Source organism: Danio aesculapii, chromosome 18, assembly GCF_903798145.1.
Source record: "Danio aesculapii chromosome 18, fDanAes4.1, whole genome shotgun sequence".
In the NCBI taxonomy this organism is placed as follows: Eukaryota; Metazoa; Chordata; class Actinopteri; order Cypriniformes; family Danionidae; genus Danio; species Danio aesculapii.
This window is the reverse complement of record NC_079452.1, coordinates 43,179,565-43,204,390: the sequence shown is the minus strand read 5'-3', so window position 1 is coordinate 43,204,390 and position 24,826 is coordinate 43,179,565. Positions and strand designations below refer to the sequence as shown.

The following is a 24,826-nucleotide window of genomic DNA, read 5'->3' as shown; positions in this document are numbered from 1 at the left end:
TTTTATTAAGCACTAAATAATTCTCCAAAAACGTAGTCTTGTATAAGATTGAAATTATACCTTAGAGTTTGTTAAATTTGTATAGATTTAGATATTTATGCCAGTGTAATCAGATTAAAGTTAAACATTACAGTTTTTAAAAATTAATGGCAAATTATGTGCATAAATATAAAAATGAAGGGGTCCCTCTATTAAGCCTTGGGGCACACAACTTTTTAAAATCACAAAATCAGATTTATTTGCATACAGTTTTAGCAAGACCAATAGCATGCTGTTTATATAAAAGTAAATGAAAAGTGTGTGTGTGTCCAGCAATCACTTTTTTCCAGAAAACACTGTTTTTGGTTGGTCTGACTCATCTTCGTGGGTTCAGACACCAAATTTAAAAAGCTGTTCAATGTGGTATGGTGGTAGCCAAAAAAATATTCGGTAACACATTATTTTGATGGTCCGTTTGAGTATTAGTAGACTGTCTGCTTAATATCTATTGATACTCCTCCTTCAACACATTTAACTGACCATAAGAAACTTTGCAAGTGCATGTCAACTTACACTAACCCTAACCCCAACCTAACAGTCTATTAATAATCTAATGAGAATTAGTTGCCGTGTAGATGCAATTAACTTACATTCAACTAACGGACCATCAAAATAATGTGTGACCAATTATTCTTTGTCTAAAGGCATCAAAAAGGCATCTAAAGGCATCTGGCTTTCTGAATGCTCATGCACTTTACATTTAAAGAGACTTAGACACAATCTTTCTGATACCATTGCTGGCTTCGAAACCACTTGGAAACCCTTTTTAATTATCTGTCAAATGTCAAGGAGAACAGTTTAAAAGTATGACCCTGTCAAGATCACCTTATTGCCTGTGCCCACTGGCCTAGAAATAAATGTGTAACATTGTTAACCTAAGGAGGAACTGATATTTTTTATTTTTCTTCTCTTTTGTTTGGTTTGCCTTTTCTTTTCTGTATTTATAGGTGTTGTTGCTTTGTGTGTGTGTGTTTACACACGGAATCTGCACGCGCAGAAATCCGCAGATTTCCACAGATTTTTAGCCCATCGTTGAGTCAGTTTATTTACTTCTGTAAATGTAAATATATATTTGTTCAGTTTTTTATTCATTTCAGTAATAATATTGACTAATATGAAAGTGTTTATTTGATTTATTTACAATACAGTTTGTAAAGTAATATTTTCTGTATTTTAGTACTGATATGATATGATCAACACAATCTCACGGCAATTCGTAACTTTTTGATTTAGTAGCTAATTCGTATGAATTTGTACAATTTAGTACGATTTGCTCATCCTCCAATGACAGTTGGGTTTAGGGGTGGGGTTAGGTACCACGCCTCCTTTTTAAAATTGTACAATTTCATACGACTGAACTCGTACGAATTTATACAAATTAGCCACTAAACTGACAAAACGTAAAATACTTACGTTTTCTCGTGAGATCAGGCTGGATATGATAGACTTGCTTTGTTTACCAAATAAGTGGATCTAGATGGATTTGCATTGTAAACATTAAATAAAAGTTAAAAAGCTGATTTTATTTATTTATTTATTTATTATTATTTATTTCATATATTAAGTTTTTAGTTATGATACTCCCAAAATAATTCTGTATAAATCCACAGATTGTTTTTTTTTTTACAAAATTCCCCGCAAAATATGTCCGCAGATTCTGTCTGGCCCTAGTCATGACATGCTTTTCTAGATATTCTAGTTGTGCTCCCACAAATAGACAGCAATCATACTGGACCTCCAAGTTCGGCCAAAAACATCCATGTGTGTTTTTGAGGATGACAGAGCTTTTATCGCTCCTAAATGTGCCGAAATTAGTCAGAGGGGGGGAAAGGAAGCTGCCTTGCTTTTGAAGAATTAATAAGGCTGTCTCATTTAAATGTGCACAGCGTCTGAGACAGCCTCTGAAAGTCCCAGTTTTACATTTTCTTGACAGTGCCTTTGATGAGCGCTGATAACGTACAGCAGCTCCCAGGGAGCCCACATCTTATAATAAAGAGTTTGGTGGCAGAGACGAACTCCGCTGATCCAAGCTATGCATTATTATGTGTCTTCCTAGCAGAAAAAGAAGCTCCCATTTATGCCTCCCACTATTTTTACACTGTTATTATGGCTTAACATTATCCGATTGTTCATATGCCAGCCTATACACATGAGCAGCTTTTGTTCTGCAGCTATGGTTTATGTGAGCGATGGTATTTAATGCCTGTTTTGGTGTCTGACTTATTATAAATTCACCATATTAGCACCATCTCCAGTGCATCAGGTTTAGAAAAAGCATCCTAAGCGACTTTTTAAAGATAGATAAGGGATTGTCCTTTTTTACAAGCAGCAGGTCAGTAAAGATGGATTTTAAAGGGGTTTTCTTTCTTTTGTGATTGGCTTATGCTGCATCCTGTCCGCTCAAATTGCACAGCAGCTCTTGTATCAGATGACTGCACATGAACTAGATAGCCTACCTGTGACCCATTTTTAAAACACAGCCTTAGGCCATGCTATGCATAGATGTACAGAACATGTCTGTTCTCACCTAGGTTACCACAAGCTTGATGAAGACTAAGTGTGAGAAAGGAGAAAAGTCCCATAGGCTGGACATTCACAGCCTGGGGTCAGGAAATGGCTGATTGGGCACTGGTTGATGGTGCAGCTACAACATCATGACTTGCCTATAGATGGCTGTTCAGAAGTAAGCATGGGATCTGAATAGATTTTTAAGGCATTCAAGTGCATAGTGCAGAATCCCTAGTGCAGTTGTTGGGATTTTCAAGGATCACTATTCTGCCTTAAAAGTGTCTAAACCGTAAGTCATAGAGACTTAAAGCTTTAAAACAAAGGTAGAAACCATCCCATCTACAACATCATCAAGACACACTTTGATCAGGTGGTGGTGATACAGCAGTCAGAATTATGAAATTGCTAGAAACTCAAACACTCAGATCTCTTATAAGAATTATTTGCTCAAATATGATCACCACTTAAGCAAATTTTTGTATATTTTGGATTTTATTTGGAACCAAACCACTGCTGAAAGATTCTCTGGAGGATAATTGTGAACCTCTGAATTTGCATTCACGTTTATAGGAGGATGTCAAAGCAATCACAGTGTGAGGGGGCTTAATTTAATAAACTGTCTTTATTGGAATGAGATATCTTCTGTAAATACATATTTACATTATGAGCTCACTCTAAGTTTGCCTAGAACATAAAAAAACTGGTAAATGATTGTTGCTATGCAATCTGACAGGACATTTGGCATTCAGTGTCTTAATCAAGTTACCATAAGTGTCTATGTGGACATTGGTGTACCTTAGAAAGCATGGCCACCATCTGTTGATTAACTTTACGAATTTTCTCAGTATTATTTTTCTTTAATAAACTTGTCTATTACCTAGTTTTTCCTAAGAGTATTTTATTTTACTTAGTTTGTTATGTTTTACATTTGGACCAAAATTCCAAAGGTGCTCTATTGGATTGAGTTCTGGTGACTGTGGAGGACATTTGAGAATACTGTTATGTTCAAGAAACCAGTCTAAGATGATCCGCGCTTTATGACATGGCGCATTATCCTGCTGGAAGAAGCCATCAGAAGATGGGTACACTGTGGTCATAAAGGGATGGACATGGTTAGCAACAATACTCAGGTAGGCTGTGGCATTGACACAATGCTCAACTGGTACTAATGATCTCAAAGTGTGCCAAGAAAATATCCCCCACACCATTCCACCACCAGCTGCAGCCTAAACTGTTGATTCAAGACAGGATGGATCCATGCTTTCATGTTGTTGATGCCAAATTCTGACCCTACCATTCACTGCAGCAGAAAGACTCATCTTTTATTGTCCAATTTTGGTGAGCCTGTGCGAACTGTAGCCTCAGTTTCCTGTTAGCTGACAGGAGTGGCACCCAGTGTGGTTTTCTATTGTTTTAGCCCATCTGCCTCAAGGTTTGTCGTGAGATGCTCTTCTGCATAACTTGTAACGAGTGGTTATTTGAGTTACTGTTGCAGTTACTGTCAGCACGAACCAGTCTGGCCATTATATTCTGACCTCTGGCATTAACAAGGCATTTGCACCCACAGAACTGCCGCTCACTGGATATTTTCTCTTTTTCAAACCATACTCTGTAAACCCTAGAGATGGTTGTGCGTGAAAATCCCCGTAGATCAGCAGTTTCTGAAATACTCAGACCAGCCCGTCTGGCAACAATAGCCATACCACTTTCAAAGTCACTTAAATCACCTTTCTTCCCCATCCTGATGAACTGCAGCAGATCGTCTTGACCATGTTTACATGCCTAAATGCTGCCAAGTGATTGGCTGATTAGAAATTTGCTGTATATAACTATATACTGTAGTTCTGCAAAGTTTCTTCCAAGCTGATGAAATTATATATACAAATTTAAAACCCTGAAATTTTTTAGTCCTAAAATGACCGTAGTCCACCACAGGGTACAGTGAGTCATGATTACTCTTGGTTGCGTAGTTCCAGTGGTCATGCATCAGTGAGCAGCTGCCTTTGAGATGAATGAACAATTTTAACAGATAGTTTTCTCCTTGTATTTTTGACCTTCTTGGTCACAGTGTCTTTTCAGGAGGCTGCAGCAGAGGCGATAGGGCAAGGAACTGCTCGTAGCTCTGTCAGCAGAACGCAATCAAGTGTATAACCGCAAACGCCACCTTAAATGTGAGAGCTGCCCATAGTGATCTATGTTAAATTACCCTGTACACCAAGAAAAGCCTCCTTTTTTCCCACAGAATCTCAACTATCATGCTGAAGTGTACGGCTGTTTGGATTATTGGGATAGAACATTTGTCCTCAACACCGACTGGGGCAAGTGGAGGTAAATGATAAACGTACCGCTATCAATGCTGTACAGAGGTAAACATATTCTGAGAAATAGATTTGTAGCACTGTTGGGGGTTGAAATGAATTTTCATTCAATGTTCTTATATGCTTCCCAGGCAAAGAGCTAAAAATAAATGTGAGACTTTGTGGAGAGGGGGAGTTGGAAATGAATTTCAAATGCAGCAGGAGTGGGAAAGACTGTGTGTGTGTGTGGATCTCACATTTCTCTTTCAGGCTGTGCTGAAGTCTATGAGCTTTGGATCCATCCACAGAGTGTTCGGCTACAGACAGCTTGCATTTCATACACTCTGCACTTTCTGTCTCGCTAGGTTGTGTCTTTCATTCGACAACCCTTCCAATTCTTATCTATACCATTCCAGGCTTTTTGCCGGATGGTGTCGGGGTTATATTACACCGATGTTGTTTTCCTGAAGTTCTTGACAAACATTGGTTTATTTCCCAACAGATGCTGCAGTTCATTTTCCTTGCCAAACTATCATCACCACTCCGACCTCTCCCTCCCGTGGCTTTCCAATGATAAAAATGGCCGTTTAAATTATTGGACGGCGGATATTGCACTGTACAGATGGCCATTGCTCCAATTAGCATGCTAAATGCTCGCGCCAACCGACAACTTCTCTCTACTCTAAGAGTGCCCAGTGTGGCATTCGATCTCCCCATGCAATCATCACAACTGCTCTTTGATGTAGCTAAAGGGATCAACAGCGTGACGCAAGGCCTCTTTTTTGAACCAGCACTTCCCTGGAGTGCTAATGAAACAACAGGTCTGCTCCACCCCGCCGAACCCTCCGTGGGAGCTCTTTTTATCCGGTTCTGGGGCTGTGGTGGAATCTAAACCAAAGTGACACTTATAGGCAGGGCCAAAATGGAGAGATGGAGGCACAGGCTCTCCCAGGGAGAGGGAAACCTTTGAATAGGTAGATTGACAGGCAGTGAGCTCTGCGGAGATGGAAAGCGCTTGTGCTTCTTTTGTGGCAGCGAGGGTCAGGAGTAGAGATTCGCAGCGTTTGCAGAATGGCAGCAGTTCGACGTGACACACTGTCAAGCGTTTCGCTGCACCTCTGTGGCGACAGCAAACACAGCTGGTGCCTCATGCTGGATGCTAATTCCTGGAATGCGCGGGGCCTTTGTTCCTGTTGTTTGTTTTTTATTTGGATGGCATGTTTGGCTTGAACACTAAATGGCAGGGTGGAATTGCTACCACTTTTGCTGGTGCATTCACAAACAGGTATTGCAGAAAACACATCAATTTCATATGGCGGAACGCTTCTGTTATGCAGCACCTTTTGAACTCTGCAACTTTAAAAAAGACGAAATTGCCTGTGCTGTGTAAGACGTTTTAATATAAAAAAAGCTATTTTTTTTCTGGTCAAGTTCAGGCACTCTGACTATTCTTAACTTGATACTTACAGACGAAAGAAAATGAACAGGATAAATAACAGGGTAGAAGCTAATGGGATGGAAACAAAGAGCTAAATTAGGCTTTCAAGAGGATATCAACTTGTATCTCATATTTTTCTTTTAATGGATTGTATCATGGTTTTCTAAAATAGTGATATTTTACATAGGGAGGCACCATACAGTGCTCAGCATATATAAGTACACCCCTCACAAATCTATCTTTTAAATTAATTTTTTAATAGGAAGCTTTACAATATTATATTTGTGCTTATACATTAGATTATTCAGTACTAATCTGAGCCAAATTTGTAGCTTAGCTAACAAAACAACATTCGATAACGGTCCAAAAACTGAAACCCAAATTTATATGTCATAGAAAACTATTAAATACAAATTGAAATGATGAAAAATCAACAGAAGCAAAAAAAAAAAAATGAAAAATGTAGTTGAAATTTTGTAGGTTGTATTTTTTTTTCAACATTTTGCTTGAATTTAATTGTATTAACTTTCAATTTCTAAAGATGCTCGGTGACTAAAATATTATTTTCTTAAATATGTCTGTTTAATAAATCTGTTTGGTTTAAATGCACCAAAATACATTGCCTATATTCCCTGAGAAATGAATAAAAATAATCATATTCAAAATGGGGTGTACTCAATTATGCTGGGCACTCAAATTTTTTTTTTTCTTGTTGGTTATTGAATCATAAATTATTGTTTGCCATTTTCTCCCATTTAGATTACATTTGTTGCTATAAAGCAAAGGACTAATAATTATAGTTTGGTATTCATTATTCTAGTGAAATCAGAGGGCCCATATTGTATTCCATATGCCGTCAATCCCAGTTGTAAGAGCAACAAATAATACCTTGACTTCTAGTTGATCATTTGTAAAAGTGGCAAAAGGTAGATTTTTCTGATGAATCATCTGTTGAACTGCATCCCAATCATCACAAATACCTGTTGGAACCCGCATGGACCCAAGATTTTTACAGAAATCAGTCAACTTTGGTGAAGGAAGAAATCACGGTTTGGGTTTAAATTCAGTATGGGGGCCAGCGAGAGATCTGCAAAATGGATGGCAACTTCAACAGCCTGAGCTATTAAGACATTTGTGCTGCCCATTACATTACAAACCACAGGAGAGAGCTAATTCTTTAGCATGATAGTGCTCCTTCTCATACTTCAGCCTCCACATCAAAGTTCCTGAAAGCAAAAAAGGTCAAGTTGCTCCAGGACTGGCCAGCCCAGTCACCAGACATGAACATTATTGACCATGTCTGGGGTAAGATGAAGGAGGAGGCATTAAAGATTAATCCAAAGTATATTGATGAACTCTCGGAGTCCTGCAAGAATGCTTTTTTGCCATTCCAGATGACTTTATTAATAAGTTATTTGAGTCATTGCAGAGATGTATGGATGCAGTCCTCCAAGCTCATGGGAGTCAAACACTGCACCATGACTTTATATTCTATACTGTACATTGTTTATGTTAAGTAAAGTCAGACCTTACTGTCCTAATTAAATGATTAAAATCAGGGCATGATCATATTTTATTTTGGTAAAATAAGCATAATCTAGAGGCCTTTGCCTTTCATATAAGCCACTTCTGATACCAAATGATCAACTAGAAGTAAAATTATTATTTGCTGTTCCTAAAACTTGGATAGGCGACAAGAGTTTGTCAAGTATATATGTACTGTATATACTATATACAGTATGTTTTAATTTTAATACATTGAGAAAACAAAATAAATTATTATAGCAATTTTTTTATTATATTAATTTATTAACACATCATGTAGGCCATATGATGAGCACATAAAAAGTGCTGAAAGTCAACACTATAGACTTCAGTTTTGCCTGAAGGGATGACCACAATTTTTAACTTGGTATAATAAAAACATCTTGCAGTTATTCATTTATCTAGAAAGCTTTATTTGTCCGGGACCTCAGCCAAGGCCATTAGGAATCATGAAAGCGTTGTTGTTGTTTTTTTCCATTTCCACTCATTTAACATTTGGTTATTGATGCCCACAGAGCGGTGTAATACAAACCCATCGCTTTATGCCACATAATCAGTTCTCCTCTGAGATTAATTACTGTGGATGTCCTGATTAATTAAGCATGGAAGAGAAGAATGGTTGTTTGGAAGCAACAATTCAAGGTCAATTATTTGAAATAATTACGCTGAGAATGACCCAGTGATCATTAAAGAAGCTGCAGATACGCAATAAGAGAGGTATTGTTGGTACAACAATGCTTCTTGCAGGTTCATGTTTCTGTATGGTGAAGTGTGTTGACAGTTGCAGGATTTACTCTTTAACAATGAAGTGATGGGATAATTCAATTAAGGCTCAGAATGTTTTTTGTTTTGGTCACTGTTTTTCCTTTTCATTGCTCAAGGCAAAATTATACATTATTCAGTATTAAATTGTAGATAAATAAAAATATTATATAAAATTATAAATAATATATTTTTTTATATATAATATGAAAATATTGAATTCTCATACTTTTAAACTGTATGTTTGATTTTGGTTTTGAACTGAGGCTGCTCGTAGGATGCAAAATTGCAATTGGAAATAAAATGTTAGGATGTAGATTTGATTCCAGAGAAAAAAACTGTGTTTGTCAGGACAGAATGTAAATGCTGGCAAAACTTTACAAAGAATAACTATACTTTTATATAAGTTCATTTTTTTCAATGTGCTTAAATATATTTTAGAGTATTGTTTACTTTATGTATTACAATCACCAGCAGACTAGCCCTTACAGATCCCTGGAGAACATTGACTGCGTCTAAAACGGCCTACTACTCAGTAGGTACTGCATTTGAAAAGTATGTTCTATACAGTATGAATGCGAGCAGTATGAATGGAACACAGATGTACTGCATCCGCCGTTTTGTCATGGTCATGTGACCTACCCACGTGAGTTGTGTTGCTTCACTCCCATTCATAGGATAGCGCATCAGATGCACAATCTAGAATCTCGCCGGAAGTAGCAGGTCATCCGGGTACTTCTCGCATACTGATTTTTGAATTTTATGAATTCAGACATACTACTCTGCTCGCATACTGTTTTAAGTGTACTATATAGTATGGAAGTATACGATTTCAGACGCAGCAATTTTATTACCAGAACCAGAACTGCAAGTCTGCCAATAAACTGCACTACATTTCCCATCAGGCACCTCACACACACACCAGTTACAGATCACTTGCACACAGCTGTAGCTCATGTAGACTGATTAGTTGGACTATACATTTCTCATTTTCTCATTTCTGAGTCTTTGTAACATTTTGTAAATGTTATCTCAGGTCTTTCCCTTTCGTATTTTGACCCTTGTTGTTTATCGTTTATGCTGTTCGTTGCCTGCACCGACCTAAACGCCTGTTTCTGACTACGCTCTTTGGATTACCCTCATGCTCTAGTTTGTACCTGTTTGACCGTTGCCTGCCTGACAATTCTCTAAATAAACTGCACTTGGACCCTCACTTCTGTTGTACTCCGACTTCCTTGGTTACACTATGTAGTTAGTATATTAGATAAACAACTACAGCTTGGTTTTCATATGTATAGAAATTATACTCCAAATGAACCTATGCTGATTGTTTAGTAGTTAAATAATTAAAAGCACATTTTCCTCAAGTACTGACTTAGTACTATATAAACCTTGAAGTGTGTTGTATTGAAAAAGTATTTAATATTATTTAGGTCAGAATACTTTATTATCTGACTCCCTAGTAGTTCCCAAGTCCAACGCAAAATCAATAAAAAGTTGAAAATTTTTGCAATTCTGCAAATTCTTAATTTAAATACAAAATAATTGCAAAATAATTACATAATCTTATAAAACATTCAATTCCAAACCATATAATTAATTTATATTTATTTTAGTTTGCAATTGATTGTTTTACATAACTTATAGACGTTGCAAACGCAGAGCACGTGATGTATTTGAGTGTCACACAATCATTACATTACATTACATGGAGTTTCACAGCAATCCGTGTTTTAGGAGTAATATAGTAGGGGAAGCCCCAACGCCTGTCCAGGAAGGGGAATCTGAGAGAAAGTAAGATCGTGGATAAAAATAAGAGTTATACAAACTTCCTTCGTTTTAATCCCTACCGTTTTAGATCTTGTCTTGACAAGAGGCCAAAATAAAAAAGTCGTATTTTTATGATTTGTGTCATTGTCATTGTTTCAGATTGCACACCTAACATTGTAGGCTACCTATTATGGTAAATAAGATATTTTTAATGGCAAAATTGTCTGCAAATTTCTGGGAATGACCGCAACAAAATTAGTAAATTTTATCCCAAAAAAATCATGAAAAACTAGGGGGTCTGAATTATACTCTTTATTATATCTCATCAAACACCGAGTATAAGTCCACACTAAACAGACTTTCTGTCTTCTAAGTCAAGTATGCTTAACTGTATGTTTTGTATATATCTGAGAAGTAAATATTAAAATAACACAACAATAGCTCACTTGAAGAATTTTGTTTCTTTGTGAGGAAAGTTAACTTTTGTAGACAAGGGCAAATAAACGCTTCCTTGCCTTACTCACGCTGAATTTCTCTGACTTGTAAATTCCTCTTCCTGTCATTCCGATTCAACTTCCTGCATGGCCACTTTAATTCACACTCATGAACTGAAAGGGAGCCAGTTCAATTCTGAATTTTGCCCAACCGTGGCTCATGCAATTTCCTCATCCCATTTTGATGTGTTACACCCTAATGGCAGACGCAGATGCATTCATAAAAGCGGGCCGAAGAAGACGAGTCTGCCACAGTGAAGAATGAGTCATTTAGATTTACAAAGCATGGCTAAATACGATCACTGTTTACGGCGTGCATGTGTACTCATGCGCTCCTGCGTATTGTCCCTGTGTGACAGACACTGTGTGAGAGGGCAAAGACCTGTCAATGCTCAACACTGTTATCAGTCCAGCTGCCACCAAATAATATTTTCATTCAAATGGCGAAATTCATTACCCCAACCTGGGGCTGTAGCGACAGCATTTAATGGCACAATTAAACTCCAACAGCCTAGTATCTATTGAGCAATTAACCTTTGATAAACCAATTAATGTTTAGCGTTTGATGACAGAAGTTAGGCCTGGAGGAGTCATATTTGAGTTTAATGGAATGACTCCCGGTCCCAAATTAGCTTAGCACAGCTATAAAATTGTCAGAATTCCTTGTTTTCTGCTATATTGATTCCTTTGTGCCGAGCCATCGCTCAGTTTTGCAGATGAAAAAAGGAAATTACCGGAAAGCATGCGGGAGAACAGAGGAGCTGTCAGTTATTATAAAGCCAAGTTCGATGAATTATTGATAGCAGTGTGAACACGTCTCCAGACACTGCTTGATTATTTCCTACATGCTAGTTTGCTTTGATGTTTTGATGCTTCATTGTTTCTGGCAACTTCCTCTAAAAGATGCTGCCTCTCAGGTCACTATGGAGACCGTCATAGACAGACTTGCTGAAATAGCGGCTCTCCAGCTGCCATCCTTTTAATGTGGTTGTTGTGGCTATAAAATAAGTATAAACACGTCAAGAGGATTTACCACCTGTCTGGAGGGCTGGTTAATGTGCGTTTCCCAGGATCCCAGGGGATCTCGACAAAGAAAATGGTTTGATATCTGTTCCTCGCTCTCATGCTGCGGTTGAACGTTGTCACGTTGTCATCGGAGGCGCACCGCAGGTCATCGTGGGCCTGTCATTCATCATCAATAACGTGCCGCAGACAAACCGGACAGTGCCTGGTCCCATTCGCCATTAGCAAAGCTCAGCGCGTGAATTTATCTTCTCTTAGTCTCCAGCAATATCATTTTCCCTGGCTTGACAGGCCTCAAGCCTCCCGAATGCAATAATAAAGAATTGATTATATTCTTTATGGAGCGCAGAGGGCTCAAATGTGTTTTGTGTTCCTTCTCCTATCAGCTGTAATGGAAAAGAGAAAAAAAAGATGGAGGTGAGTTGATGAATGTGTGGAAGTGATTGCAAATAGTTTCACATTACTTCTTGTCAAGTCTTTTTGTTGAAATGTCCTCACCAAGCTTGTGGACGCTAGATTTTTTTCACTCATTCATCGCTTAATGCTTATAAATCTGGAGATAAACACTACTTTACAAATTAAAGGTCAGTTTCTATTCTATCTTAGTTCAAAAATGTACATCTTTGTTGAAAGGCTTAATAATTTCATAGAAACGCATAACCTTTTATGCTGATGAGCAATATGATTTCAGGAAAAATAGATCAACATTTCTGGTATTAATGATTGAGGAAATTACTAATAAGATAGATAAAAGAAGAACGTAGTTGGTATTTTTTATCAGTTTAAAGAAGGCATTTGATACAATAATAGACCATAATATATTGGTAAATAAATGAGAAATGTATGGTATTAGAGGAGTAGCCTTGGATTGAATAAGAAGTAATTTAAAATAAAGGCAACAGTTCGTGGAAATTGGCAACCATAAATCTTCATATCTAAAAGTAAATTGTGGCATACCACAAGGATCAGTTTTAGGTCCAATATTGTTTATAATTTACATTAATGATATATGTAAGGTATCAGAGTTGTTTATTTTATTTGCGGATGATACAAGTATCTTTTGTTCTGGGGATAATTTACCAAAACTTATGGAGTTGATTAAAACATTTATTCATTCATTCATTCATTCATTTTCTTTTCGGCTTAGTCCATTTATTAATCCGGGGTCGCCACAGCAGAATGAACCGCCAACTTATCCAGCATGTTTTTTTTACGCAGCGGATTCCCTTCCAGCCGCAACCCATCTCTGGGAAACTTGATTAAAACAGAAATTAATAAATTGAAATTGTGGTTTGATGTAAACTAATTGTCAGTAAATATAAATAAAAGAAAGGTTATATTATTTGGGAAATTAAAAAGTAGTCATAATATAGATTTAAAAACTGATAATGAAGTTATATGAAAAGTATATGCAATTATTTTTCTTGGTGTTGTATTGGATCATACAATTAGTTGGAAACCGCAAATAAATAATGTGATATCAAAATTAGTAAAAACTGTAGCAATAGTGTATACAGCAAGATTTATCCTGGACATTAAATCAATATATGTATTACATAACACACTTATGTTGCCATATATGAGTTATTGTGTTAAAATTTTGGGGAATATATATAAATCTAACTTACTGTCCTTACTGTATGTACAATACAGAAAAAAGTAATTAGACTGATGGAAAATGTGGGGTGTTTGGAGCACACAAATTCTTTATTTTTTAAATTTAAGATATTTAAGTTCAACGATTTGGTTAAATCTAAAACAGCACAATTTATGTTTAAAGCTAGGATTAAATTACTTCTGAAATGCATACAAAAGTTTTTTGAAGAAAGACAAGGGGGATATAATCTGAGAGAAGAACAAAAACTTTTTAAAAATGTGTATGTCTGTATGTGGTGTGAAATTATGGAACAGTCTGGAACAGATTCTCAAACAATGTCAGGATATTAATCAGTTTAAAAAGTTGTATAAATATATATTATTAAAGGAATATAACGATGAATAGAGGTGATTGGAAAAGAATAAAATGAGGAAGGTATATTGAAATTTCAATTGATGGCTGTCTGCAATACTATGTATTTTTGGGGGGTCTATGTTATAAAATATAAATGTACAATTGGAATCAAACATATAATATGTCAAAGATGCCAAAAGCATAAAATATGTCTCATGTAAACTCATATGGCTCATGTTAAAAGAAGGGATAAGTAAAAGAAGAAATAAGTTGAAGTAATAGACGAATGATGTGTGTGGTATTGGGGTGGGGAAAAAAATAAGCTTGTGCTTCATCCCGCTCCATTTCGACCATGTTGAAATGTATTTTGTTTAAAGAATTGTTTTGTGTATGATTTTTATATTCGAAATGAATAAATCAAATCAAATACAAAAACACACGGTTGTCCACGTTTTGCGCACTTGCATATAATGAATTGAGAGTCTGGCTGAAAATATGTTATTGTGTGAGGCCTCTCACGTATTGATGTAGGTTTTAATTTCCTGCTTTCCCCACGTTTGCCATTAGAATCTGAGATGATACAAGCGTTTAATGAAAAACACCCCCCTCCCTCCTCCAGACTAAACTGTCACGGGCAAAATAATGAAGCAGACAAAGCACCAGGAAACTAATAAACCTCATATTTCTTTTGACATCAACATGAAATCATATGAAAACAATACTTGCAAGAGGAGACTCGCACCATCGCATAGTATTTCCATTTAATCCAATTCAATTCATCTTTATTTCTAAAGCGTTTCTTTATGTTATACAGCCTAATTTCTTTTACAATGTAAATTGTGTCAAAGCAGCTTCACATTGAAGATTATAGTAAAGTAAAACTGTCAGTCCAGTTTTCAGAGTTTAAGTTCAGTTTAGTTTAGTTCAGTTCAGTGTGGTTTAAATTTCACTGCTTAAAGTCCAAACACTGAATAGCAAGACCATGGAGACCAGTGGCGACAGCGGCGAGGAACAAACTTCACCATTTGACAAAAGTGAAGGAAAGAAAACCTCGGGAGAAACCAGGCTCAGTTGGGCACGACCATTTCTCCTCTGGCCAAACTTCTTGTGCAGAGCTACAGTCTAGGCACCGGGGGCTTGAGATCGCTGGACATCCATCGTGCGAAGCTGCAGGAGGGAGAGGTCACCGGCTGGTGTGCAGGCTGGCCCTTCAGGATCAATGCGAGGACTCGTCTGTCACTGGGGTCTTACAGTCAGTCTCATGCTCTCCACTCCTCCATGACCACCACAGCAGCTGCTCAGGATACAGCCTGGTCCAGGATTATGGAAACCTCGGGAATAATAAAAACAGACTAACATAAGCGCAGATGCCATTCAAATTATAATGTCTTTTGAGAAGTGTTCCCGGCTCCGGTTGCCCTAAATAATGCAGACTAACAATCCTTTAGAGGAGCTTTTGTGTTTTATGTGTATGCTAATGGAAGGAGATGTGTTTTTAATCTAGTTTTAAATTGACAGAGTGTGTCTGCTTCCCGATCTGTGCTGGGAAGGCTGTTCCAGAGTTTAAGTGCCAGATATGAGAAAGATCCACCGCCTACTGTTAATTTTGATATTCTGGGAATAATCAATTGTCCAGAATTAATTAAGCATAGTGGACGTGAGGGGCTATAATACACCTGGTCCTCCCTCAAATACTGGGGAGGTAAGCCGTTCAGGGCTTTGTAGGTAGTCAATAAAATTTTCAAATTTATACAATATTTAATAAGGAGCCAATGCAATGATGGAAGAACTGGAGTAATATGATCATATTTCTTTGTTCTAGAAAGCACTCAAGCAGCTGTATTTTGAACTACAGTAGTTGAAGTTTGTTAATTAGGCCAACAGGGCAACCACCTAGTAACACATTACAAAAGTCTAACCGAGAAGTCAAGAAAGCATGAATAAGCTTTTCCGCATCAGACATTGATATATATGTCGAAGTTTGGCTAAATTTTTATGATGAAAAAATGCAGTTTTGAAGATGCTTGAAATTTGGCCTTTAAACGAATCAAAATTCACCCCCAAATTTTTGACTGAAGATGAGGACTGAACTGAGAATCCATCAAGGATTAGACAGTGCTTTTTGCATGTGAGGTTTTTGGGTCCAATAAACAAGACCTCAGTTTTATCTGAATTTAGTAATAAGAAGTTATTAGTCATCCAATATTTTATATCAGCTATACAATCTGTTAATTTCGTAAATTCATACAAATTATCAAGGGCGCGTTTCCAAAAACCATTGTTAGCCAACGAAGGTTCAAGTTCCGTCATTTCAAACATAGTTTGTTGATTTGGCATTTCCCAAATCCATCGTTCCAAAGGACATTCGCAAACTGCGTCACAAATTTGTACACTTGCAACTACACTTCTGGAGCTGTAGTTAGAAACATAGTTCCTGGCTGTGTTCTATTCCCAGTTACCCCCTATGACATATTCATTTAGAACAATTTAACATTTAACCTTGGAATTATTAAAAAAAGTGTTAAAGTCATCACTATTAGGTGTAATTTGCTTTCGCCTTATCAGTGCACTTTTATTATAACAAAGTATACGTTAATGCTTTTAATTTATAGTAGATTATTTATTAATAAATGTAGCCTACTGTATACGACATGGGCCTGTTGGTTAGAACATTTCTGCAATGGTTTGCATGTGTCAAATTTAAAAGAAATAAAAAATAAATAAACAATATCCTACTTTAATAATAATGCCAATAATAATAATAATAATAATCATCATCATCATCATTAATAATATTATTAAAGTTTTTTTCATTTTCTAATAAATAATAAATATTAAATTTAATTTCCTAATAAATAGCCTCATTATTTATTTATTTATATGATTTATAAATGCATGTGCGTGTAAAACAATATAATTTGCACAAAGAAATTATGGGGTTCTTCCCTAAAGATGTTGTTACTCCACCCCGTTTAGAGCATCATTATGGGCGTTTTACGTTATAACAAACGTGGATCAATCGATGGATCTGTGACAGAGAAACTACAGGTTTTGGGAAACACTCGTCACTACATCGTTCTTTCCCAAATGATGCAACTTAATATGATAGTTCAGCCGCGAGTTCTGTCGTTGTTTGGGAAACGCACCCCAGTTTGAGAGGAGATATAAAGTTGTGTATTATCAGCATGACAGTAGAAGCTAACTCCGAATGAGCTAACTCATTTCACAGAGAACTGCCCTGTATCATCCCAAAAATGAGCTTCATTTTATCAGACCTAATGAACAAGGGCTGTCACAAGCATCAGCCACCTCGGTGCTTTAAGGTGACATATCATCGCTTAAATCATTAGGGGTGAGATTTTGAGGAGGAGGTGTGAGTTATGATATTTTGGCAGTTCGTCATAATCATCACAGGCTAGGACATTTGTCATCAAAGCCCATCCCATGAAAACCCATGAACCATTTTTATAATTTATGCCAGCTCATTTTTAATAATCCATCAGTCCTTGAGAACAAATTGAGGAACCTGATTTGGATTTAGTGAGGTGCAATAAATTCAAGCGGACTGGGGTATGATGTATGTTTTGAGATCTGGTTAATTTGATGGTAGTCCTTCATGTTGCGCAGACGTTGTGCTGAATCAATAATTAGTGTATGTCAAGTTGTTGATTGATGTGCATTAGAAGTATGTTCGATTATAGAATGTTTTCAAAGAGATGTCAATCCAGTTGTCTTGGCAACTGGAATTAATGAGCTTTGCCACAATCACGTTCTGTCAATGATTACCTCACATTTATGTAAATACAGCTACAGTGGCAATTGCAAACGCAGAGTGGGAAGGCTGTGAGGAAACATGAGGGGAAATGAAATCAACTACTATATAAAAAAAAAAAACCTGTATAAGATTGATGTTACTGTCAGCGATGTCTGATATTTACACAATTAGATTATGTTTTTGTGACAAAATGCAAATTCCTGGTGTGCCAACATGCAATGGCTAAGAGCTCCCACTCAACATCTTTGCAATCTGGCAGGCTGTCCTGCTTAGGGAACGCTTTTCTGAGCTGTTTAAATCTACCATGTCCTGTTTGGCCAGAAACTCATTATGGGCCACCATCTGCAAGTGATGAACAAAATCCAGATTCTCATCTCCTGGCACCCTCCGTTAGTCCTCTGGGATGGGGAAAGAGTTTAGGCAGACCAAGCTGTGTCTTTCAGTGTGGCTTCAGATCTGCTTTACCAAAGATATGGCATGTTTGCATTATGTATGCTGAAACTGATAGTGGCTGACACCATAAATTACAAATTCTGCTCATGCAAGGTTTTTAAGGAGCTCTCGTGGAACAAGCTGGAAGCTGTGAAGTCGACACTTATATGGGCCTGTTATGCATGAAGCGTCTGTTTTTCATACAGTGTATCTGCTATATCTCATACAGTCAAATCCAAAGATAATATCCCAAACTTGTATTTTCATTGGTCAGATTTGGTTACTGTGTGAAATAATTCTCTGCATTTTTTCGTCCTCTTGGTTGGTTGCGTTTAGCTGGTGGAACTCGTGGGATTGGACTGCAGTGAGGGACTGGAGGGGAGGATTCCCTTCGGCAGATAAGCAGGATTTGTGTCTGGGAAACTGGAGATTGCGGGCCTGTCTCTCTGAGAATTACAACAGCCACTCAATGCAGGCCTTACTCAAACCTTTGTGCGGATCTGAGGGACTTGCGGTGGTGACACATCCCAAGCCTGTTATCGTAGATACAGGCTTGGGTCAACCAAGTTCTTTTTAATGTTATTCTTGTTTTTCTTCTAGAAAAGACACCAGGGTGTTTTTAGATATTGCAATTCAGATATTAGTAAGAAAGGATTTGTCAACATAAGCACAGTGGTTGATGTGAAAAGCTAAACTTCAGAAAAAAATTGCATATAATAAGAATAAGCTGAGGCACTGGCTACTAAAGAACAGCAGTGAAGCCTTTATACTTTGAAGACCTATTTCCTTACTGTAGAGACTGCGTAGAACTTTGTGTTATGCCAATGAAATATTCATAAGCTAGATAGACATCATCACATACACGTACTGTACATTTTGACTAGCATATATTTTTTAAAGATTCTGATTGTGTTTGCTCCATTGGTCCTGTCTGCATCTGGTTTTAACCCTCTGGGATCTGAGATAATTTTGGGGCCCCTAAGATGTTTTGACATGACCTGACATTTGTGCTTATTTCAGCGATTCATTACATAGTATTGGCCAACATGTATTTTTTGTATTCAGCACAAACTGTGCTACAATAATATGTAAGAAATATTGATGTACATACTTATGTTTTAGAAAAAACATATTATGCATGGTTAGTAAGTGTTGAAGATTTTTTTGTTGCTGAAATAAGGTCCAAAAAAACCATACTGAATGGGCCTGAATAAGACTTTAGTAACCTAGTCTTGTAGGCTAGAAAATTTACTTCACAATTATGTGAAAATTATTCTGTTCTCTCATTTAAAGAAAACATTACAATGATTTACATTTTGTAAGGTCTATTTTGGGTCATCTCAGCTGTATGCGTGGGAGTAACAATGGTCATAAATAATTCACACCTGGTGAGACAAAAGACACTCCCCCACTAACTTATATTCACCCATCAAGGGCATTGTAAAGCAATGTCCAGCTGCAAAAGCTAGCCCAAACTAAACACTTGTTGTATTATTGCTGAATTATGACCAGGTAAAACTATGGGAAAAAATGTGTGTGCACTTATTCAACATGCACAAAAAATATATTTGAAATGGTATAAAACATGTTTGCAAAACTGTTGTAATATAAACTTTTTTGTGCATTAATCAAGCATTTAATAATAACACTGAGAGACACTGAAGTAGCGTATTGACAAAAGGTTTTAACACAAGCATAAATCTTTTAAACATGAAAAAAAAAACTACTCAAAATAATATTTTAAGACCTTGTTAGATAAATTTATTTTATTAATTTCCATTTATTCTATTTATATACTTTTTATATATGTAAACTTTTAAAGAAAACCAAAGTTAATGTTATAAATTTAAGTGCTTCTTTATATAACTGTAGTTGAGCATGGTTGGAATGTACCAGTTGCAGGAACATTGTGCTGACAATGATTTGATCATATGATCAATAGAATTCTACCAAACAAACTGTTTAGTTCAATGATTAAAGACAATACTTCATCTTCTGTTTGTATGCCTGTTTATAAACTGTTCTCGATGGACTGCCCTTTGAGCAACCAGAATAAAACCTCGAAAAGCTTGTGTTTCTTCTGTAGTGTTCCCTTGCTGCAAGAACATTAAAATCTCAGAAAATGAATCTGCCTGAGTCTTGGAATAATTTTTGATCTGTCTGGATTCTGACTTTACTCACTGTTCATGTTTGGACGCACTCATGAATCGGCCACCAGTACAATAAAGGACCGGCAATCTCTTGAATGGAGTTTGCTGAGGGCCTTTTTTACATTGAGCAGAGTTGTCTTGAGGCAGAGAGGATGTGACAGAGTGCATTAACTTGATCTGTCTCTGTTCTGAGGGATTAAATGGCTATCCTTATACATTAGCCTTGAGCTAAATGCCTATCAGCCCTCTCACATATTGTTCAGTCCTCACTGTCAGCATCACATGCACTCTATGTCCGGCAACCATTCACGGTTTGTTTCTCGACGGATTAAAAAAGAAACAGCTTTCCACACTGTAAATCGATCGCGCCAAGTGAGTGGTAAGACCCTCTCTGATGCTGAGGGGGGCAGCCGGATCGATCCTTCTCTCTTTGCTCTGTGAAAACAGGGAGACGCAAATCCAAATTGAAGTCTGGGGCGATTTACAAAAGGGGGAAGGAAAATGAATCACTGCAGATGTCAGGGGGAACACAGAGATATAATTCAATTACCTAAGTGTGGAATGACATTTGATTTAATCTGAACTATTAATGCCAGTGAGGTCAAGCCAAAAGAAAGGGCACTTGTCTAGTTAGTCGCAATTAGAGTGTAAATCTCGAATGTCTGTAAGGCGGGGGGAAAATGTCATTTGCAGAATAACTGGCTAATAACGTGGTTCCCCTCACCTTTGAGTAACCAGGCGGCGCGGAGTGAATCTAAATCATGCAAGACTAACAGTAGAGTCATTCGTGAAATTTGTCTGCCTTTTGTCATGCTTGGATAAGAATTAGTGGGAGCACTCGATGAGTCGGTACGGAGCGCCGAGCACCCACTAATCCTTGTGAACAAACACAGCGAATTAGGAACCTTGGCAAGGGCTTAGGGAGATGCTATATACGCATTGTCATGTTGTTCCCTTTTCACCTAATCATCCGTGTCACTTCAGGCATCTTAAAGTAGCAGATCGCTTATAACGTCTCAGGTTAGATTAAGATTTATGTTTTGAATGATAAACTGCAGCTTTATTACATCTACATAGCACTCCATTGAATCCCAGAGGATGTTTGGATAAGTGTACGCTACATGTGTGCTTTGTAAGTATATTGATTATGCAACCATATGAGCAGGACCTGCATTAGACAGCTTTTATGTGCAGGCATCAGGCTCCATCAGGCACGCTTTTACTGCTATCTCAAAGGGGCCGCCATGCATGTTATTGTCTTCTATTTTAAGTGACTGCCCACTGGGTGGTGCAGAGAGTGAAATGAGAAGAAGTTTGGAGTCGTGGTCTCCTGCAGCGCTGACACTGCGGGTGCGACTGATACTGTGTGTTTATGTAGCTGTCTGTCCAGAAAAACTTTCCTCCCCCCTGCATGGAGACAAGCATAAACCAGCATATCCCCAGAAGCCAAATCTGTCACACGTTATGGCAGTGATCTTCCATCGGGGTGAAAAACCAAACTGATTTTGACAACTTCTTTTATGTTAGTTAGCTATAATTGGCTGCAAGCGAACAGATCTGGACTGTGTTCGCTATTTTTTTAGGAGCGTTTATTCATTTCATGAATTATGCATGATTTGATTCGTGGTATCTGTGTTAGTCATCTAAGGGCTTGTTATTGCCATCTTCTCTTGTTAATGACTTGACCAAGAAGTCAGATTTTGGAATTTGCTTCTGACGTGTTGACTCTGTCCGTGGCGTTTTTGAGTCTGATTCTCACATTAGTCACAGATCGTTTTAGTTTGATCTGTGTTCTGTGTAGTGACTGTAAAGAATGATGCCAGTCAGTCTCCACACAGTTTCATTCTTCAATCTTTTGGATATTTGGAAAACATTTTTTGTAAAAAGAAATGCGAATTTTCAGATTAACTGAGAAACTGCTTCAGATGTTTGTCATTTTTTATGTAATCAGCAAGAAGTGCCTTGTGTTTTTAGTTTATGAATCAGAATTTACTGAATGTGCTGCAAGTTTTTAACACTAGTACTACTGAAGCAGTCATTTTGACCATTTTTAATTTTTTTAATTTAATAGTTTATTAAAATAAAACCCATATAACTATGGTAGTGGAGAGCGGAAATGAAAGTAACATTTTAAAAGATAATGTTTTTAGCAGAAATATATATTTTTTGCTGTGGTTACTAACTCAAAGAGTGGTGTTATTTTGTATCAGTGTAGTGTTATTTTGTTAATAGTGTAACAAATAGTGTAGTGTAATAGTGTAGTGTAATATTTATTATCAGTGTTATTTTGTATCAATGTAGAACAACTCTAATATAACTTCACTTCAAACAAAAGCACATTACTTTTGACCCCATCAGCAGGAACGAAAGTAACACACCGGTGGGTCAAAAGTAACACACCAATATTTGCTAGATTTGCTGGCTTAATCTTGTTTATTTTAAATATATCTGACTATGACCTTCTTAATTTTAACTGCAAACATATTTTGTTGTGTATTTTCAAAAAATCATATTAAACTGCATTTTCATTTTAAATTTTATTTTCATCAAATGTTTCAAAAGCAATCCCACAACGCAAAATGTTACAATTCTCTACAATTTTTGAATTATTTTTATTTTTATTGGCAATATGCATACATTTCTTAAAAAATCTGATTCCAAACACTTAAAACTCTAATGTGAAAGCAAAAAGTAATGTTTACAGTATTACTTTCGTCTCCACAGGAACTCTTGCCATTTAAACCGGATTTACTTTTAAACTGAATATCTCAGACATTTCCAACTTAAGGATGTGTTATCGCACTAAATAACCTGTAGATTGATCATTAGTGTGACACATGAAACGTGAAACATAACTTGTAATAAGGAGTTGTATGCTGAATGTGCTGTTATAGCCTGGAAAGCAAATGTTGTGAGGGCTTCGAGAAAATTGATGTGTTACTTTCGTCCCACGTTACTTTTGTCCCCGCTCTCCCCTACCCTGACATATCCTAAATGTGTGTTTATTCATTCTAACATTATTTAATTAAAAATTACAAAAAGAGATCTGACCGTCCACTGCTTTTTCCACTGCGTCCACTACTAGACTACTTTGTGGGCAGTCTAGTATCTTGTACAAAATGATTGGCTTTATTACAAAAAAAGAATGTACAGTACATGAGCAATTCCAGCGTTATGAATGTGACATTTTCAGTAAAAAACTTAAATACACAGACAAAGTGTTTGTTAACATTATATTGAAACATCTGTTTTTCAAAACAACTAACCACAGAGTTATGGGATCAGAAAATATATCAATCTGGAAACATTTTTTATATTTTAAATGACAAACATAAACATGCGTTATGGATGTGACCAAAAAAGTTAGCAACATACTTTGTAGAAATTCTGTGAATTAAACTGCACAACCCAAAAAATAATGCTAATCAAAAAGATAAGAGGTGACCCTCTTTAAAACAAAAATGATTGATTTTATTTTATTTTACATTTTTTTTGCATTTATAAGGAATAGATCTTCGTTACGGATGTGACATCTCTCCGTTATGGATGTGACAGATGTGAAATTGCCACTTTTGGGACTTTGGTAAATCAAACAAGTAAGGGATAATCAACGGCTTACTATGCGTTAAAGGATATTAAAATCCCTTAATGCACGGCAAGCCGTTAGTTATCCCGCTTAGTCCATGGTCATTTGCCATTGTAGGCGTAAGTTTAAATAGTTTTGCTTTTTGCAACGCAATATTTGTCCGAATTTTTCTCAGTTTTTACATGTTAGACTTTCTAGTCCCTCCACTAAATCCACTGTGACAGGCTAACGGGGAGACGGGGAGAGAGAGAGCGAGAGCACGTGCGTCTTGTTTATACCTGCTAATATTAAGATGCGATTTCATCAATCCAATCACAGGTGGACAAATAAGACATTCCCAGTCACACCTGGAGTGTGTTTCTAGTCACATTCCCAGTCACACATGTTTCTTTTGTCTACTTTCTAACACTTCTCTGATGAGGGAGGATCTGTATGTATATTGGGTTTCTCTTAACATTAGTAAATAATGTGAAAGCTGGGCTACCTATAGCAGAATGTCCGCAATTTACATTTCATAATCAACATACAAATTTTATTGAAGTACCATATCAATTAAATACGCTTTAAGAATATGTTACACATTGGCTAATGAAATTAAAGATAGTTTATTTCTTATCAACCTTCACACTTTAGTTTTAACATGCTGTGTTTATAAAAATCCCTTTAATTAATATTTTTGAACATCTAAAGTAAATAAATCGTGTTATTATCCCTCTTTCGAATCAAAGTATTAGGCTAGGCAAACTGATCTCATGGAATTGATCTAACAAAAAGACAGCGATCGCTGCTTTAAGTAGAATAACGTTACGATTATTAAAACACATTAATCTATACACACACACACACACACACATATATATCTATATATATATATATATATATATACACATATCTATACACATGAAATACAAGATTCATAAAGCTGTATCTTATGAAATGCCAGTTCAAGGGCACATAAGATGCATTAAAAAGAAAGAAGACAAAGGCCATTTCAAAAATCTTTGCTGTAAAATAGGCCTATCTTGGGAAATTTAGCAAAAGAAAAAAACATATCGG

At 36.7% G+C, this 24,826-nt stretch overlaps 1 protein-coding gene across 1 annotated transcript in view; it reads left to right on the top strand.

Moving 5' to 3' along the window:
- Positions 1-24,826, top strand: part of mgat4c (mgat4 family member C) — a 231,126-nt gene that overhangs the window by 149,686 nt on the left and 56,614 nt on the right. The gene's annotated exons all lie outside the window — the stretch shown is intronic.